The following is an 18961-nucleotide window of genomic DNA, read 5'->3' on the forward strand; positions in this document are numbered from 1 at the left end:
ATGTGGGTAGACCCCTGGAATCCAACACTGTGTTCCACAGACATCAGGGAGGTTTGATGCATGTGCAAGGTTCTGCCAGCCTGTATCTGATTGAAGGAGCAGGGCTGGTGATTCCTCAGCATTGGTATGCTCTATAGCAGCCCCCAGTCTCCTGGTTTAAAGGAATCTGAACCATCCCATCTTTATGTTTTACTGCAGAGACTCCAATGCAAGAGACAATCCTGTTTTAAGAGACCACCCTTAATGCACCAAAGACAGTTCTGCCCCATTTTTACCTGAAGACCACTTCTGTCGATTTAAGGCTGTGGTGGAGGTACCCAAGAAAAGGTTAAATGGAGTATAGGAAGCTCTGAGGAGATTTTGAAGGAGAACTCTGCCGCATAATGCGCCAGACCAGGTGGATATTTCAGGTAAGGGAGCATGGAAGATACAAGGATTCTTTGTATGGTTGCTATGTAATACTACAGGACAGGGACAAATCTAGCTTCCCAGTAATGAACACAGAGGTGCACGCATCTACATTTCTTATGGATTGTTCACTACTGTACCAGGCTAAAATCCATGACCTCACAGGTTCATACAGCACAGAAGGGTGGCAACCCAGTTCCAATAAACTGTTCCTCATTATAAAGCCTCCCTTAATTAAAAAAAAAGTAACTTCTCAGCAAAATAGTTTATGGAATATGAAGACCTCCTCCTCCCCCCACCAATAAAAAGCTCCTTAGTCCTGTGTGGCAGATATCTCTTTTTATAGAACTGGTTGTTTTTTGGTTTTTTTTTTGGGGGGGGGGGGGGAAGAAACTTCAGTTAAGTTGAAGGCTGGATATTGGGGCTTGCACCCCATTTGCATCATATTAAGTTGTTACAGCTCTATGTACATAAGACACTGGAAGGGAAGAGGGGAGAAGCAAGTGGAGAGTTAGGAATCGTTAGCCAAGCTATAGATGCTGCATGCTCACCATCAATAAAATCCATTTCTTCCCTCACTTTTCCCCCTTATTACCCTGTTGACTTCAACAGAGAGATGTGCTTTAAAGAGGTGAAAGCACAACACATTTATTAAGTATAGGAACAGGGCAACTTCAGTGAGATTAGGAATTCAATGCGAGTTTGGGGAGTTACCCAAAAACTCTAGATTGCCCTTTGAAATCTACCTGACCCATGATAACAAGACCAAGGGTAAAATATATAAAAGCACGAAAGTGGATTTAATAGCCCAAGTCACATTTTGAAAAGTGATTTAGGCACTTAGGAGCCAAGTCTCTTTGAAAAAAGAAAAGGAGTACTTGTGGCACCTTAGAGACTAACAAATTTATTTGAGCATAAGCTTTCGTGAGCTACAGCTCACTTCATCGGATGCATATTGTGGAAAGTGTAGAAGATCTTTTTATATACACACAAAGCATTGAAAGTCAATGGGACTTAGGAACGTAAGTCAGCTCTGAATGAGACTTGGTCTCCTAAATAATTTTGGCACTTTTGAAAACTTTATCCCATAGTGGGCTATACAAAATAAGCTGATAATCTCACTCAGTGTCCCTATGGATAAAAAGCCACACCAAAGTTGTGCAACAATCAAAGAAATAGTCCCTCCTGTACAGGGTAAGGGCACAGTGGTGGGACAGTGTGAAGAAGCCTGCATTGCTGCAGTACCCGTCATGTAAAAAAAAAAAAAAAAAAAAAAAAAAAAAAGACTACCACTGCCATTCCAGTGCCTTTCATGAGCCCTAAATTAAGTTAAGACAACAAAGTCATATGTTTTAGGTCTAAACTCCTGCTGAGAAGTAATTCCTAGATGTTAGAAGGTTAGTACAAGTTAAATATTTCACCACTGTTCCAATTAAAATTCCATGAAAAATCTACCTTATATAATGTCTCTGACCCAGATGCTGCAACCCTTCCTCACACAAACTAGCACGTTACTCTGTGAGGAGCTCAGTTGAAAGCACTGCTTGATGAGCAGGGTACTACTCAGAATGAAAGTGGAAAAATCTGATCCTAAATTTACACAGAGGACCACCCTCGGTTTCTATTCAGAATGGTCAGAAAAGCCCACGTTTCTTCTAAACTATAACTTAATGGTCAGCTGGCAGTTGTTATCAATTAATTTGTCTTAGCTCCTGGCAGTTTTTAACATATTAATTTAATGGTGTCAGTTCTATAGAGTGATAGCCCATGCACAATTCAGCTTTTAAAATTAGATTCTTTCAAAATGTGTTAGCAATACCGGTCACTTTTTAAACTTACATTATACTGCCCAGGGGGCTCCACATATAATATTGATTTATTCAGTCATTCACTGCTGTGACTTATTCCCACAGGTGTCCTAGAGCCATAAACAGTATAACACTTCATCGACACCTAACACAGTTGCTTCATAAAGTCTGCCTTCCAATCCTGTTCAGCGGGAATTATAGAGCTCAGGTTGGCTTGCATGGAAAATGTCATCTTTATTTGTTTTTAAGCATTTTTAATTAAACTTTAAGGTGTGAAAAATGTCAAAACCACTTTTCCATAAATCCCTGGGAACAGGTTTGGTTAAACTGACTATTTATTTATTTAAATTGTCAGTGCAACCTCAGAGTTGCAGCAGGAGGCAGCACGCAGGGTTCATGCTAAAGATGGATGCATCACTTTCACATTGCTCACCAATGTTTCTATCAATCTCTGTCTACTACGTAAGAGCACAAAGAGCAAGAGATAAAGAAACTGGGGTTGGAGTTGACTGGGTCACAGCTATTTTTCTGCGGGTGGTGCCATTTTGTTTTCCAGAATCTAAGCTTTCATGGAAATCAATTTAGTTTCTTGCTTCTATGGTTTTCATGCCAGCAACCTGAAATAATAGTTCTGAAATATCTGAACCGGCCCATCCATCACAATGAGGAGTTAACTCTAAAGCCCAAGATGGAAATTTAAGTATCAGTGTTAATTAGTTCATAGTAGTACAAGGAAATAAGTAGGACAATAGAATGTGAAGTATCATTCAGGGTCACAAGTGGGTAGAGCTTGATAGAGTTTCACCGCCCCAGTAAGTAGTTAACTTGCACAGGTAACAAGAATGTTTCATTAGCAATAAGTGATGAAGCAGGCAGGCAGAGTTGTAGCATAGAAATCCTTACTGAGTATGCTTAGAGAACAAAGTTACATGCTGAAAGGCCTGTATTTGTCTGGTAACAAGCTGGCCTCCAGTGTGTAGACTTGTGTCACACTACGCTGGGTCCCTCCTGAAACCTGGCACTTTCTCTCCAGTTCCACTAGTCACACTACAAAGAAGTAGTAAATACATGAAGTGATCAAGTGATTCAGGTGCTCTTATATTTTCCTCTAACAAAAACATGCATTGTATCCAGGCTACGGTCAGTCACTTGAACATCTAGTGCTGTAACATTTTACATTAACTGAACAATGAGACCTAAATGACTGTAGAATTCTCAGTAGTATTAACTCTATTCCAAATAAGTCTATCATAATTAATGTCACTGCCATAAATGCCAAAGGCATTAATAGTGATTAGCTGCTGATTGTTTTGCCTATCGTGTTCATTCTGTTAACATGCAAAAAACAACTTGCCTTATTAAAGCATGTTTTTAAGTCTCCACTATCAGTCTGTAAATCAATATATTGTATTTTTCTAGGATCAGGGAGTCTGAAAAGCACTGTGCAATTCTCATACAAAGAAACAGGGTGTTATTGTATTATTGAAGCCGATTATCAATTGAAAAGATGGAAGGACTCTCTAGTGACCCCAGATTTAATATCTTTAATTTGGCTATAATCCTAATAAACAAAGCTGATGATGGGTATCTCCATGGAACAAATCTGGGTGCCCTCCTCCTGCTGTTACATCCTCCTCCCACAAATACAGTAAACAAACATACTTGGAGATAGATCAGACAACAGGGAAGATTTTCAAAAGTGCAAATTCAGAGGTCAGTGGGACTTGTGCTGCTAAACCTCCTGGGTGCTTCTGAAATCTGCCCCAGACACTATTCAAACCAAGTTCTGTTCCTACACAGGATACAGCCTCCTACCTACAGTTGGCAGGAAATTACCATTGTTCAGCCTGACAGAAGCAACAGTAATTGAAATGGATATGAATGCATTTAAGAAGTCTGATTTAGGACTAAATTGAGCCCTCTGCTGTGCTGGAAGGTGATAGGTAGAGGACATGATGCCCTCTTCCTATTTCCAGTGGGATACATACCAGTACCAAAATTTTACTACAGATGCATTGATTAACAATTCTGAGGTTGGCATATAAAATCTTCTGCCAGAAATGTAGTTCATTCACTCCTTCAGGCTGCAGAACTGGGAGAAGTTTTGATGTTGAAAAGGATTTCCCTTTTGTCTTGGTAAATTGCAGGGTAGGTGAGAGGGTCAATAGCAGTGACTAAAATGCAGAGCTCATGTCTACACAGCACACCCCATTAGAAACAGGCTCTCTCTTACCCAGCAGTTGCTACTTTCCTACTTCCCCACCCCCAAAACTGTGTCACCCACTACTAGGAGAAACCAACAAAACACACTGTTTGCCGAGAGAATTACTCAAGCCCAAAGAGCTTGTTCTTCCATATTGAGACTAATTCACCCCTGCTCATTTAGATAGGTACAAATTGCTCTCACTCTGCACCAGCAAAGAAGCTGCATACCAGGGAGCCTTACACCTGGAGGCCGCTAGGGAGGGTAGCTTCAAGCTGTAGCAAGGGAAGCAGAGGCTGCCCTTGATAGATTCCCTACCCCATCAAGCACCACCCACTTCTGGAGCTACACTAGCTTGCTGCAGACCTCAGACAGTAGATCCTGGGTTCCAGATGCCTCCCATTTCCTCTGCCCACTGACTTTCTGCAGCTGAGGACACTGCACTACTCTGTGTTTACAGCAGAAGAAGCCAGCTTGGAATATCCTGGGCTAAATGGAGTCTTTCTAGCCTTATTATAACAGTTGTTCCCAACAGTGTCCAAACACTCCTATGCAAATAACTGATTTTTTCAGTTTGCTGCCAATTCTGCAAAGGTGAAAAGAAAGAAAAAAAACTGTTTAGCTCAAAATCAAGAATGAAATGATTGGTAAATCAAAAAGCCAAAAACAAATTTCAGGTCAAACCAAATGTTTCATTTGGCCTTGCTCCTTACACACACACACACACATTTCATTTTGACTGGGCTTTTTCTTTGTGTTAATTGTATAAATAAAACTGAAAAATGTCAAAATGAAAAGACATTTCAAATCAAAATGTTTTGTTTCAAAAATGTAAAACTAAACCATTTTTTCCCCCCAGAATTTAAGGGAGGTCTTCCCCCACCACACACACCCCCAACCCGAATCTGTATGTTTTGCTGAAAAAGTTGTTGAAAAATTTTGCCCAGCTGTATTAAGAAATAACCTGAAGCACATGTGGTAAAGGACATTTTTACTGGGGAATTTAAAATAGGATCAACATAAACATGAGTCACATCTCGCTTACTCTTGAATTCAGTTTCCTCTGGGTTGGCATATGTACAAATCTGCTTATAAGTGGGCTTTTATTCTACCTGTGATATCACACTTATAAATGGATATTGTGCACAGAATAAGATCTGAAATGTCCATACCCACAAGAGTTAACATACCCTAGCAGGGCATAATTGAATGAGGAAACATGTTCTAAGCTTGACTTTCCACTATCCTCCTTGGCTCCTAAATAACAACTTCAGTTTAGAGACTAGGATTTTTCAGCTTGGAAAAGAGGTGGTTAAGAGGAGATATGATAGAGATCTATAAAAATCTTGACTGGGGTGGAGAAAGTGAATTAAGGCAATGTTATTTACTCCTTCACATAACACAAGAACTAGGGGTCACCCAATGAAATTAATAGGCAGCAGGTTTAAAACAAACAAAAGGAAGCATTTCTTCACACAATACATAGTCAACCTGTGGAACTTGCTGCCAGGGAATGTTGTGAAGGCCAGAACTACCACAGGGTTCAAAAAAGAACTCGATAAGTTTATGGAGGATAGGTCCATCAATGGCTATAAGCCAAAATGGGCAGGGATGGTGTCCCTAGCCTCTGTTTGCCAGAAGCTGGGAGTGCAATGATTGTCTATTCTGTTCATTCCCTCTGAAGCACCTGGCATTGGCCACTATTGGAAGACTGGCTACTGGGCTTGATGGACCATTGGTCTAACCCAGTATGGCCGTTTTTATGTGTAACAAACAAAGGAAATGCAAAGTAAAAAAATATATATATATATGTACTGAATCACAAGTTGTAGACAAAAGCATGGAGTCTTCCATTCAGGTAATGGTATTATGTAATTTTGAATCTCTAGGGAGTCCTCTAAAGTTAGGCGCCTGATACCTAGTAAATTATAGCTCAATCTTAGCTGCAAAGAGGGTAGAATCATAGAATATCAGGGTTGGAAGGGACCTCAGGAGGTCATCTAGTCCAACCCCCTGCTCAAAAACAGGACCAATCTCCAATTAAATCATCTCAGCCAGAGCTTTGTCAAGCCTGACCTTAAAAACTTCTAAGGAAGGAGATTCCACCACCTCCCTAGTCAACGGATTCCAGTGTTTCACCACCCTCCTAGTGAAAAAGTTTTTCCTAATATCCAACCTAAACCTCCCCCACTGCAACTTGAGACCATTACTCCTTGTCCTGTCCTCTTCTACCACTGAGAATAGTCTAGAACCATCCTCTCAGGTAGTTGAAAGCAGCTATCAAATCCCCCCTCATTCTTCTCTTCTGCAGACTAAACAATCCCAGTTCCCTCAGCCTCTCCTCATAAGTCATGTGTTCCAGACCCCTAATCATTTTTGTTGCCCTTCGCTGGACTCTCTCCAATTTATCCACATCCTTCTTGTAGTGTGGGGCCCAAAACTGGACACAGTATTCCAGATGAGGCCTCACCAATGTCGAATAGAGGGGGACGATCACATCCCTCGATCTGCTCGCTATGCCCCTACTTATACATCCCAAAATGCCATTGGCCTTCTTGGCAACAAGGGCACACTGCTGACTCATATCCAGCTTCTCGTCCACTGCCACCCCTAGGTCCTTTTCCGCAGAACTGCTGCCTAGCCATTCGGTCCCTAGTCTGTAGCTGTGCATTGGGTTCTTCCGTCCTAAGTGCAGGACCCTGCACTTATCCTTATTGAACCTCATCAGATTTCTTTTGGCCCAATCCTCCAATTTGTCTAGGTCCCTCTGTATCCTATCCCTGCCCTCCAGCGTATCTACAACTCCTCCTAGTTTAGTATCATCCGCAAATTTGCTGAGAGTGCAATCCACATCATCCTCCAGATCATTTATGAAGATATTGAACAAACCGGCCCCAGGACCGACCCCTGGGGCACTCCACTTGACACCGGCTGCCAACTAGACATGGAGCCATTGATCACTACCTGTTGAGCCCGACGATCTAGCCAACTTTCTACCCACCTTATAGTGCATTCATCCAGCCCGTACTTCTTTAACTTGCTGACAAGAATACTGTGGGAGACAGTGTCAAAAGCTTTGCTAAAGTCAAGATACAATACATCCACTGCTTTCCCTTCATCCACAGAACCAGTAATCTCATCATAGAAAGTGATTAGATTAGTCAGGCATGACCTTCCCTTGGTGAATCCATGCTGACTGTTCCTGATCACTTTCCTCTCATGTAAGTGCTTCAGGGTTGATTCTTTGAGGACCTGCTCCATGATTTTTCCAGGGACTGAAGTGAGGCTGACTGGCCTGTAGTTCCCAGGATCCTCCTTCTTCCCTTTTTTAAAGATTGGCACTACATTAGCCTTTTTCCAGTCATCCAGGACTTCCCCCGTTCGCCACGAGTTTTCAAAGATCATGGCCAATGGCTCTGCAATCACAGCCGCCAGTTCCTTTAGCGGTCTCGGATGCAACTCGTCCAGCCCCATGGACTTGTGCACGTCCAGCTTTTCTAAATAGTCCCTAACCACTTCTTTCTCCACAGAGGGCTGGCCATCTATTCCTCATGTTGTGATGCCCAGCGCAGCAGTCTGGGAGCTGACCTTGTTCGTGAAGACAATTTATCCCCCAGATAAATATCTACTGCAGAACAAACACATTTCAGCGTGGGGGGGGGGGCAGGAAGGGCAGGAAAGAGAGCATTCACGTTCAGTATATTACTCAATTTAACTTCTATAGAATACAGCATAAAAAGAAGTAGCTCCATGAAGAATTTTTGCAATAGGGAACAAGTTGCAGTACAAGGCCTTTCATTACTATATAGCCAGGGGTCATTAACACAGAAGCCTCAGGCTAGTGCATTAATTTTCCCAGCTAAGAGTGAACCATGTACAAAAATAAGCTTTGCATTTACATTTTAACAATTTTAAAGTCTGTATTTATTACTATTATTCCAGCGGATTACAACAGGCCTTTTATCTCTCCTGTATTCTGACAGGCTGTCGGGCGTTAACATGAAAGGATGCTGAACTAGTTCTTTGACACTATTCAAGCTTGGAATTCACTGAGCAGAATTAACTTTAAGCAGTATTCCTCTCATAAAAACCGAATACCAGTATACAGAGCTACAGGTGTGCATAGCACTTTGCAATCATGACACTACAAATTATGGTTAGGATACTTACACTGGCAAACAGTGCCCATGTTCTTATGCTCTTTATTAAAAGGGAAAATGGGTAAACAGTGAGGTGGCAAACTTTGCCGATGATACAAAACTACTCAAGATAGTTAAGTCCCAAGCAGACCGTGAAGCGTTACAAAGGGATCTCACAAAACTGGGTGACTTGGCAACAAAATGGCAGATGAAATTCAATGTTGATAAATGCAAAGTAATGCACATTGGAAAACATAATCCCATTGTTTTATATGTATCATTGGGGTCTAAATTAACTTGCCACTTTAGAGAGAGATCTTGGAGTCATTGTGGATCGTTCTCTGAAAACATCTACTCAGTGTGCAGCGGCAGTCAGAAATAGCTGTTGGGACTCATTAGGAAAGGGATAGATAATAAGACAGAAAATCTCCTATTGCCTCTATATAAATCCATGGTACACCCACATGTGGAATAGCGGATGCCGATCTGGTTGCCCCATCTTAAATAAGATATATTGGAACTGGAAAAAGTACAAAAAAGGGCAACAAAAATTAGTGGTATGGAACAGCTTCCATATGTGGAGAGATTAATGAGACTGGGACTCTTCAGCTTGGAAAAGAGATGACTAAGGGGAGATATGACAGATGTCTATAAAATCATGACTGGCGTGGAGAAAGTAAAGAAGGACGTTTTATTTACTCCCTCTCATAACACAAGAACTAGGGGTCACCAAATGAAATTAATGGGTAGCACGTTTTAAACAAAAAAAAGGAAGTATTTCTTCACACAACGCAGTGTCAACCTGTGGAACTTGTTGCCAAGGAATGTTGAAGGCCAAAACTACCACAGGGTTCAAAAAAGTAGTAGATAAGTTCATGCAGGATAGGTCCATCAATGGCTATTAGCCAGGATGAGAAGGGATGAAAAACCATATTCTGAAGTGTCCCTGGCCTCTGTTTCCAGAAGCTGGGAATGGGCGACAAGGAATGGATCACTTGCTGATTACCTGTTCTGTTCATTCCCTCTGGGACACCTGGCATTGACCACTCTGTTAGAAGACAGGATACTGGGCTAGATGGACCTTTGGTCTGACCCAGTATGGCAGTTCTTATGTAAAATCTTGCTCACATCTGACCCATCTGAACATGGCCTACATAGATCTCCATATGAAGACGCTTCTCTCTCTTTACCAATAACTCTCTTCATCTGCACTCTGCTCAATGTTCCACCTCCACCAAAATGTCTTCTAACATTCAAAATACAAATGCAGGTTCTAGCAGTCACCGTTTTAAAAAAATATAGCCGGAGAAAGTTTTCCCACTTCCCCCATAATGTGGAATTTTCCCCAAAATTACGTGAGTCTGACATGTAAAATAAGCAGGATTGAATCCTGCCTCCATGGTAGATTTAAGGTCTGACATCTTACAACCTGTGAAAGATAGCAGTGGGTTCTATACACCATTGGAAAGAGGAGATTTATCCAGCTTTTCAATGGATTCACTCACAATTTGCCTCTATTCTTGGAAGGTTCAAAGGTATCAGATTTTAAATTGTAACATCATTAGGTATGGAACAGCTATTTTAGGTGAAAAGATGGGGCAATGTTTTCATTTTTCCATGTCCATTCACACACTCACACACACACACACACCAGGGCAAGGGGTGGTGGGTGGGGGTGTGTGTGGGAGCAGAAGCTACATGAGATAAATCTCAGATATTTCTGGGGCCGCTGTCCCTGTCCTCTGGAGGAGTCCCTTAATGGCCATAGAAAAAACTTTCCATTGATTTCAGGGAGCACTGGAACAAGCACCATATCATTAAAAACTGTTACTGTAACAGTGACAGGACTGGACGTAACAGACACAAAGAAGAGGGGGCATTTTTTTTAAAGTACACCAGGACTCATGAAGGTGCAAGGCGGCCTATAAATCAAGGTGGTTTGTCAGGGAAAAAACAGTGAGAAAAGACACACTTATTTACCTAGGTGGAGATGTGTTGAAATAACTACCTTCAAATACCAAAAATCTGCAGAGCTAATCAAACCAATCTTCCAAGGAACTTCCTACGTATGAGAAATCCTCCAGGGGAAAATCCCACTACCAGTTACTGTTCTTCAGAAATATCCTTTCAGAGACGAGATGCTTAAATCAAGCCAATTCCTACTAACTGCAGAGAAAAATCTGTAGGGCATGTCATTCAGACTTTCCATAACTACCAGTATGGAATCCGCCCACAAATCACCACACAGCATTCGGGTATCAAACCTTTTTGGGAATGTAAATATAGGCATTACCATTTCTCTCATACTGTAGATTAAGTGATGGCCCAAGTCTCTGTTCACCACTATATTCACACACACGCCCCTCCAAGTGTTAGTTCACCCAATACCCAAAGCCATGACAAGGACTTTAACCAGTTTTGAAAATCATTGACTTTCCAACGTCTACATATATTTCCTGTGGTCTCATCCAGTTCATCAGACTGCCATATTTTAGGCACCTAAATAAAAGTAACCTGCTTGTCAAAGGTGCTGTGCATCTAACAGCCACCGGAAAACTTTTGTGAAAAAAAAAAAAAAAAAAAAAAAAAAAAACCACCACACAAAACCATGGGTCACTATGCCCTGTCAAAATGAAGCCACCGTCTGCAACTTGATCAGAAAATGATGTGTAGGTGATTTTATCACATTTAAAATAATTTTTATTTAGATTTTCTTTGAGACATAAATTGCAGTGGCATTTTGAATGTGTTGCCCAATCGAGTGGGTTAGCAAAATAAAGACAGATGGCAGTGGATTAACCCAAATGTTTCTTTATGGGGACAGAGCCATTGAAGACGCCTCCACCACATTGTCTCTGAGAAGACCATACCCAGCTTAATTTCTCCATAACTCACATGCCACCTAGTGACCTACCAAGGATTTGCAAGTTGTCATCACTTATTAAGAATGCATAAATCAGGCATAACAGGGAAGTCACCTGTTAGAGTCTTCCTGCTCTTTATCACACTAATGAATTTAGCGGTGTGAGGGAACTATCAACTTAATAAAGCAAAACAGCCCTATAAGTGTGGACCTTCCCCTGCTTCTGCCTAGTATCTTCTGGTTCCCAGACATACAAGCTTTGTAAGACTGGCCTCAGGAAAGATTGCTGACCCACCAGCCTATTCATGGGTAGTGTAAAAATGATCTAAAGCCTCTGTTCTTCATGAGGCTACTAAAAGTGGTACTTGCAGGGAAGATGTTCCTCCACCAGCCAATGAGCATCATGATGGCTGGAAGAATTGCTGTGGGGAACTGCACTTCCAAGGGGATCACATAAAACAGCATTGCACTGCGGTTTGGTGGGGCAGAACAAGCAGGAGTAGTACCTGACTTATTCATAGGTGTATGCATAGCTGCACGCTCAGAAAGAAGTGAAGTTTCCCAAATTAGTTAAGCCCTTCATCTGGAAGGCCAAAATTAAATAGCAGCTATCGGTGTAAAGTGTTAGCGGGCAGGAACTCCTAATGTAATTCCAGTGAAAATGGATTCACAAAACAATGACCGTACCACCTAGATTTTCCCAGTGCCATCCCATTAGCGCTATCATCATTTGTATTACCATAATATCATGGGCTAGGACCCCCTTGTGCTGTGCATTGTGTACACACAGAAGAAAAAAAAAGAGACAGTCCCTGCCCCTGCCCCAAAGAGCTTACAATCTAAGTCAGTCCTATGAGGGACTGCTGGGCTTTGGGATGTAAAGCCTCGTCCACTGGACTGAGACCACTGAATTCGTTTCCTACAAGCCGAAAAGCCATCAGATGATGGTACCTTGTAGCAGCTCATTAGAGACCTGGGCTGGATTTGAACCAGTGACCTAGAGATGAAAGTTTTCATTTGTACATTACCAAGCCTCTAAGTCAGCCAGATCCCCTCACCCCATTAGTAGAAATCGTAACTCTGTATACACCACACTGCAAATTCTGTCATCCTGGCTACAGTCAGGCAGGAAATGTGAAAGGAAACTGCTAGCAAGTGCAATTTCTAGACCCCCAAGTCCTGTTGGCACCTTTTGGAAACAGCCCTTTATAAAAAAAATATATATATATTGAAAGAAGCATGAAGATTTCAACTTCATATCATCTTGTTCTGTGTTTGTACAGTGCCTAGCACAATGGGATCCTTGTCCATGAATAATAAATGCACACTGGCTTCTTCCTTCCTAGCCAGGACAGTAACCCAGTTATATTCCTGCTGTACCCTCATCGGACTGCTTTTCCCCTTTCTTTCCCACAAAGACTGTATTCTAGCTACTGGATTTGTTGTAAGTGAGGCAAACCTCAGCTGTTTTGTGTGCTGGTGGTGATACTGCAGCAGCCCCCAGTTCTTTTAAAAAAGCATTTATTTGTTTTTACAACACATTTGCACACAGCATCCTCTTCAAAGTTCCTTCATCAAAGTGCCTCTTGCTATGGTCAGTCTGCATCTAATCCTTTAATTTGACTCTCCTTTTTAACTAGTGAGCATCCCGGGAGACACTAATATGAAGTTTTATGGAGAAAGTAGCCCTTTGTCCAAACTGGTACAAAATAATGAAAATAAAAACATTTCAATTAGTTTTGCATTTCATTAGGATTATTTTGTAAACCTCTCCCTTCCAACCGCAGGGTGCTATTTGAATAAACTCCTTCAGAGGGTGCTAATTCAACAGGCACTCCTGTTAGCAGGTATCCCCAGTTTGGCCATCTCTGTTATAAATGACTAACTGAGAGTGATGAATTTAGAGCAGTTATGCTATAAATCTACTCCTGTATTAAGGGATTTGCTATTAAAAAATGAAGAAGTCTTTTCTGCCATATGACCGAGCACTGGGATCCGTTAGCCTAGATAATTAACATCCCAGTATAAATCTTATATTTTGTCAATTAGTTTGATTCATTCTCCATGATGCAGGAATTTCAAAGTAAAATGTCAATTAATTTAAATAGTATTTTCTAAAAGTTATGAAAAAGAGAAAAAATCCTAAAAGACATTGGAATTAAGTCTATTTTTTTTTCTTAGAAAACTAATTTAAAGCCTTAGGGGGCATGCAAACTTTAATAAGGATCAACAGACGTGCAGCTGTTACATGCAACACATAAAATGTTTTCCTTTAACAAGATGAATGCTATGGTTGAGACTTTCATATAACTACAAATTTCATAGCATGGCTTTTGGGCCAAGATAAAGTGCAGAACAGCTTAATATCTGAAACGTTCCCTAGCTGGCATTGTGGATGCAATCCTGCAAGATGAATTTTCCACCATCATTGACTTCAATGGGAATGGAGGGCACACAGCAGCTCTCCCAAGTTGCTCAGGATCTTGCAGGATCAGGACCCATATCATGCTATTGCAAAGTTGCACATCCATTTCTAACTCCCCTGACCCTATACTGTGGCATCAAAAGCTGCTTTACCATTAAATCTATAATTTAAACTATTTTGCAGTTAATAATTAGATCAAATCAATCTGAAGTCACTGAAAACAAATGTGTTTTAAGATTAGTCTTAAGTGAGGGGGAATCTTTGGTGGCAATATGGAAGAGAATAATGGTTAAAACAGAGACCAACAGAGCAACAGCTGTCAGTCCTGAAGATCCAAGAAAACTTATTATGTTTAACCTCAGTTTAGGGACAGAGTCCAAACTAGCAAAGCATGTAAGCATATGAATAGTCCCATCGACTTCAATGGACTACATATAAGTTTAAAATGAACCATATGTGCAAGGGGATTCTCAGAGATGAGCCCAAACTAAAGCTCTAGATCTCAGCACCTCCAAAGTCTGGAGAAGTTCATATGAAATTTCAGATTCAAACTTTGTGGCTTGAACCTATCTCAAGGAGAAATAAAAAAAGTTGATTTATTTACCATGTGCAGCTCAGCTTTGTCTCAAACATTATTCTTGATCACTGCCTTATACAAAACACTTCATAATCCCTTTAATGCAGTCCATACTCATTTAAATATTAATGAATCACTATTGTTTCCATTGTCCTTTTAATTGGGTGATAGCATGACTAATATACATCAGAGTCAATTATTTAATCATACACAATCATCCTATTTTACATTTTGTCCCTGCCAGGTATTTCAAATCTATTTCAGATTTTATAGTATTCATTTCATGAATTGTACAATATTTCATTTGCATGTTATATATTAACTGACAAAACAAAAGAAACTATTATTGTAACATACCTTAAGAGTGAAATGCACAACAATTGCATGATGGATACATGATGCTGAAAATAATTAGGGTCAGATTATTGCAATCCTTTTATGGGTGTGTAAATGGAGGGACATGGTGCAGAGAACCTTTTTCTCATCATTTGAGTCCATTGTGCAGGAGTCAGCCACAGCTAGATTTCCCAATCACGTTTTCATCTTTCCTCTGTAAAGGAGGAAGAATAAGGATGGAGCAATGGCTAGGGCCTTGATTCAATAAAGCAATTAAACATCTGCTTAACTTTAAACAGGTGCTTAAGCCCTATTGAAGTCAATTGAACTTAAGCCCCTGCTTAAAAGTGAAGCAGGCATTTAAGTACTTTCTTGAGTTAGGGCCCCAGTGCTGTACTGGCTAAAAAGGTGTCATAACTCCTCTGCTTCCTCAGTACTGCAACATTGTACCCCCAAGGCACAATCTAGGCTTTGATTGTTTGTTTACACATTTCATTGTACAACTGACCATATGAGCATCATAAAGCAATCATCAATATTAGGCAGGGACATGTACTGTAGCAGGCAGAATTAGAAGGTTACTAAAAGCTAGAGCATAAACTACACAAGTCTGAAGTCAGATAGGAGACTAGAAATAGCTCATGACATAAAACTTATTCTCTGTCCCCCTTTCTGGAGAATCTCAACCCACCCTAACTTTTTCCCTTTTAGTATCAACTTGTATGTTTTCCTCATGGTAAAATTTGCAGGGATTGTAATTTATGCAAAGGAAGCAGTTTAAGTAGAGTCCTTCATCATGCATCTGATGAAGTGAGCTGTAGCTCACGAAAGCTTATGCTCAAATAAATTGGTTAGTCTTTAAGGTGCCACTAGTATTCCTTTTCTTTTTGCGAATATAAACTAACATGGCTGCTACTCCGAAACCTTCCATAGATGCTATACTAAATCTATGGATACTCAGCTTTTAGCAAAAGACTCCAACATTTAATATATAGAATTTAAGTTTCAGGCAGTTGAATACAGTCTAGAACAGTGGTTTTCAACCTGTGGTCTGCAGACTATGTCTTAGATTTCTAAAGGGGTCTGCACCTCAGTTTGAAATTTTTTAGGGGTCTGCAAATAATTAAAAAAACACGGTTGAAAATCATTAGTCAAAATATATATTTTTCATAATACGAGTGAAAATAAGTTGCATACGATTTCAATTGTAAAGCCATTAAAGAAAACAGTAGTTATTAATGGCTGTATAAGGCAGTCATTTTTAAAAAAAACACTTGCAATTGTCTGAGCTGTAAAACTCAAATCAAGCTACAGAGTAGTCAGTTCTCTCCTAAATCAAAAAACTGCCACCTACAAAACAGCTATTAGACCACCTCAGATGTGTGGAATTGAAACATTATTTAAAACAAAGCAGGAGGGAGGGAAACCGTATAGACTGTCTTTCAGCAGTCTCATCTAACAGACAAGGGGAAATATAATTTCCCAAAGAGCGATAAGAGCCTAAGTGTAATTAAAGCTACCAGTTCATAGGAAATACAGGAAAAGTACAAGGCTAAAAAATAATGGATTGTTTAGCTGTAGCTACCACTTAACAAAAGGAGGTTTTAAATCGTGATTGGATTATGGACACTTAAAAAAAAAAAACCACACACACCATTTCCAGAAGAAGCAGTGTTTGTTGCTGTAGCTCAGCATGGAGCATTTCGTTTATTTTTGCTGACCTTTGTAAAGTTTGAGAGAATAGCTTGGTGGAGTAATGTTGCTGATCGTACTTTGCACATAAGAGACCAACAGTTGATATCCTCCAATATCTCTTGCAGAAGTTATGACATTTGTTGCACAATTTTTAGGCTCTAGTTCAGCTAGAAGCTATGGGCTTGAGGCAACAGTCACTGGATGAAATACAGTGGCCTCTGCTCTGCAGGAGGTCAGTCTAGAGGATTGTAAGGGTCCCATCTGGCTTTCAAAAAAAAAAAAAAAAAAAAAAAAAATCTATGAATGGAGGGAAATGGCAAAGGCTAACGGGATGCTGACGTCCAGATTTTGCCGAGATGTACATGCAGTATGTATAGCACATTCTCACACAAGGACAGAATATGGCCCCACACGTTATAGTCCATATTCCCATAGCTGCCTCCTACAGAAGGCTGCAGGAGTGTGAGAGAGAAAGGTCTTTAAAGAACACTTCTGCTAAATATGAGGCAGAACTCCCATCATCTTTAATAGCAGCAAGATTCATCCCTTGGTTAATAATATTGAACAGAAAACAGTGCAGGAAAGTCCCAAGTTTATAGAACAGGCCTCAACAATGAATCAGATCTTCCTATGGCTTGGAATTTTAAATCGGAGTAGTTTTCCAACCTGATCTTTCTCGTTTATTACCCTCCAAAACATGCTGACATAGGAATTAAGTGGACAGCCCATTGTATGAAAGAACCATAGCATGAGGCCTCTCTCCTGGACTATTGTAACCACTTTCTCTCCAGCCTCCATAATCTCCCCACTTTCCGGCTGCTTCATTCAACATTCAGTGGCTAAAGTCATAGAATTCTAGGACTGGAAGGGATCAGCTAGTCCAGTCCCCTGCACTCATGACAGGACTAAGTATTATCTAGACCATCCCTGACAGGTGTTTGTCTAACCTTCTCTTAAAAATCCCCAATGATGGAGATTCCACAACCTCCCTAGGCAATTTATTCCAGTGCTTAACTACCCTGACAGGAAGTTTTTCCTAATGTCCAACCTAAACCACTCTCAGAGCTCCCCAGCTCTGATCCAATCACAATGGATACAGAAGCATCTGAGGTCATAATTAAGGGTTTGCATTAGAGGGCAAGCTGGATGAAGGTGGGGTACGTATTGATTTTGGATATCTGTTGGAGATAGAAGTGAGACCATTTTGGACAATTAGAACATTAGCTTTATTAGCGGCAAAGAGTCCTGTGGCACCTTATAGACTAACAGACGTATTGGAGCATAAGCTTTTGTGGGTGAATACCCACTTTGTCAGATGCATGTCCGCCACGGGACTCTCTGCCACTTTTACAGATCCAGACTAACACGGCTACCCCTCTGATAATTAGCTTTACTGACACTGTTGTAGGCAGTATGAAGGTGGAAAGGAATACACAAGCCTTTCCCCTCAAAAGTTTAGAAATAAGAAGTTGAGGTATTTTTGGGATGGGAGCTAGGGGAGATGAGGGGCATCCTGCCTCATCCTTGACTGCTACTAACTGTGGTTTTTGTTTGCTAATTTGATCTGATGCAGGTGTTGTTTTGCAAGATATAAAAAGTGCTTTGATAGAATCTATGAATCTAAGTAAGGATCCATAAAGATTTTCTCTTCCCCATGCCTATACCCTTTTACACCCCTACATGATCTTACCAGAATCATTTACATTAATCAATGTCTACTGCACAATAACATCACCACATGTTGTTGGTTAAAAGTATCATTTAATTCCTCCCTTCCCATCCCAATCTTTCTAAAATTTTATAGCTCTCTCATCACCATGCTATTGCAGCCATTTCAGATCACATCTGGCTGAAATTTGATTACTGTTGCAGAGGCAAGTTTTCCTATAAGTAACTTTTGTAAATCGGTTACAGCATTTTTTATTTAACCAGCAAAAACAGATGGAGCCTCTAGTTTGAGACTTTTTTTTGTCAAGAGTAATTTAAGTGTATTTATTAAAAAAAATGAAATTTTACAGTGTGCACCAGAGAAGTTTTTACTTTGCAAAGTCTGTTGAAATGAATAATTGAACTGATTTCAATAGGACTGTGTACAAACAGTAATGTAATAGTGGCACAAACAATTAAAGGGAAACAGACCAAAACATACTCTAAGTGTGGTAAACAAGCACAGAAATCAAGCCTCTCCCAACATGAAAAATTCATGTCAATTTTTAATAGAAAAAATTGGATGTCTATTTTTGCATAACAAAGGTAGCACTGAACAAAAAGAGTAGTTACCATTTCAACAACAACAGTACCTTAAGAAGCAGTGACAGTGAACAGACTCCTCTTTTCATTTAATTTTTAAGTGGATGTAGTGCTCAAGCACAGTGCTGGATTGACAGCTCTAGAAAGTGGTGTGCTAACACACTATCCAGGCTCCACCTCTCTGGGGTTTGAGCATTCTATCAATCTACCACAGGTATCCTAAGGGACACATAAGAGGTATGTAAGGGCCTGAATCT

The sequence above is a fragment of the Lepidochelys olivacea genome (assembly GCF_965140295.1).
Source record: "Lepidochelys olivacea isolate rLepOli2 genome assembly, chromosome: 14".
NCBI lineage: Eukaryota > Metazoa > Chordata > Testudines > Cheloniidae > Lepidochelys > Lepidochelys olivacea.